This window comes from Tupaia chinensis, unplaced genomic scaffold (genome assembly GCF_000334495.1).
Source record: "Tupaia chinensis unplaced genomic scaffold, TupChi_1.0 Scaffold143861_1, whole genome shotgun sequence".
Taxonomy (NCBI): Eukaryota; Metazoa; Chordata; class Mammalia; order Scandentia; family Tupaiidae; genus Tupaia; species Tupaia belangeri.
Window position 1 is genome coordinate 499,404 of NW_006203712.1, and position 2,459 is coordinate 501,862.

Here is a 2,459-nt window from a genome sequence, read left to right on the forward strand (position 1 = left end):
CTTTAACTTTTGGCTTGAGTCACAGAATAACTATTCCAAGTAAGAATCAAGAGTTTAAAGATTTTTTTGTCATGAGCAAGATATTCCAAGATAATAGTTCCACCTTTACGTAAAGTACAATCTTACTTAGCAATCCTGGTTTCCAAAGTGTGATCCAAGGGCAAGGCTTCTTCTGATGTAATGTACCATAACCGTAATTTCTTAGCTGCTAATTTGTTATTGTCATTTTTGAGACTGGCTAGAGAAGCTGCAGAATTTATGATCTTTTCAATGCTCCATCAGTGGCAAAAAAACATTGGTTTGCTTTTTTCTTTGCTCCTTATAAATAAGGAAACTCGAAAGTAACTTCTTTCTGTCTGTAGCAATGTTTTATCCCCATTACCATGCATCTTTAATTTCATAAATGCAATATTTGCAGCTGTTTCATTATTTTTTGCACCTTTCTGTTGCTTATTTGCTGGCTCTCCCATCTTGGAATCAATAATGTATTTAGCAAATTTCTGAGTGGCAGTCATACAAGGCCTTGTGATTTCCAGTTTTTCACAATCATGATCTGACTGATGACGGTGTCTCAGGCAAAAAATCTTGTCACAAAAAAGGACATAAGACTGCCTCAACCTCTCTTTCAGCACAGCCCTTGTAGGATCATTGGTAAGACTGATGTTTTTCTATATTCAGTCTCTTATTTATCACATTCACCCGAGGACAACCATGAGATCCCTTGCTTCAGTGTTCAAGGCAAAATATTCTTGAAAATCCATCACCTACAAATGGAAGAAAATCTCCCTGTCTGTTCCAACTGGCAGTGCTGTCCCATGTCTGACTCCACTATCTCCCTGATGCCACAAGGGGGAGTGCTGTAATATGCTTTGAAGTCAGAAAGTGAAATGCCTTCTATGTAATCCCCCTTGCACTGTATTTGGTTTGGCGTTACAGGCCCATTTATCCTTCCAGATAAATTTTATGATTGTTTTTTCTATTTCTATGAGAAATATCTCTGGTCATTTGACTTGGATTGCATTGAATTTATACATTAATTTTGGTAGGATTGACATCTTGATTATAGTACTTCTTCCAGTCCAGGAACATGAGGGGATTTTTACACTTTTTTGTATCTTTTTTTTCTTTAAAAAATTATTTAATAACTTCCCAGTTGCTGTTGTAGGAAAATACTATAATTTTTTTCAGCACCAACAGCATTTTTCAACATGATTGCCTCTCAAAATATCATAGAACAAATTCATCCATAAATCCCTATTATTTAAAAAATAAAAATAAACTATCAACTAAATTAAACAGATGGTACTGTGAGCTATACACAAAGATAAACAATGACCAGACAAAATGAACCTAACAGTGGTGATGAAGACACGGAGATGAGAGTTTTAAAAAACTGAAATGGAAAAAAGAAATGACTGAGAATTACATTTATCCTTGTCTTGTTGAAAGACAGCTGGTGGGAAAACCATGGGTAGAGTCAGGTCATCTGCTTTACTGTTGTCTTTCTTTTTTAAAAATTTTATTTATTATCTTCATAATATTGTTTATATTACATTGAATTGCTTTACAGTGTATTACATTGCTTTTTCAAAAAGGAATGCCATGCATGTCAGTCAGTACAGAGACATTAAAATCCCCACTTCATCATTCAATATTTTCTCATTATTTTTCCCAATCATTATTATTATGATTTCAATTATTTTTTTAACCAATCACTATTTCTCATTTTCCAATTGAGAATCCTATACCCGTCATCATCAACAGGTAGTAAGGCATATCCGTGTCCCACTAATGTCATGCCTCTCTATTTGTTCTCTTGCCATCTTTCTCTATCCTCTTCTCTTCACCCCTCCCCCCATTCCACACTGTCTTATTCTCATTAAGGATTTTCACTGCTCTTATGTCCTCCAATATTTCACTCTACCATAGAGTGCGGAGAGTTGGTATATATTAAGTGGATACATACAATATCTTTCTTTCATAGCCTGGCTTACTTCACTCAGCCATAGATCCTCCATATCTGACCACTTTCTATCAAATGTCAGGGTCTTGTTATTTTTTATGCCTGAGAAGTATTCCATAGAGTATATATGCCACACTTTTCCAATCCATTCATCAGTTTGTGGACATTTAGGTTGGTTCCATGTCTTGGCAATTGTGAATGATGCTACAATAAACATTGATGTGCAAGCACTTTTCCTTTGGGTAGATACCCAGAAGTGGGATTGCTGGATCAAATGGTAGTTCTATTTGTAGATCTTTGAGGAACCTCCATATTGTTCTCCACAGTGGCTGAATGAGTTTACATTCCCACCAACAGTGTAGGAGAGTTCCCTTTTCACCACATCCCCGCCAACACTTATCACTTTTTATATTCTTAATTTTTGCCATCTGACAGGGGTTAGGTGGTATCTCATTGTGGTTTTTATCTGCCTCTCCCTTATGATGAGGGTTGTTGA

General features: G+C 35.9%; 1 pseudogene; it reads right to left on the bottom strand.

Annotated features, from left to right (window-relative positions):
- Window positions 1-319: 319 nt before the first annotated feature.
- The window catches only part of LOC102485152 (AN1-type zinc finger protein 1 pseudogene), a 7,105-nt pseudogene continuing 4,965 nt past the window's right edge, over window positions 320-2,459 (bottom strand).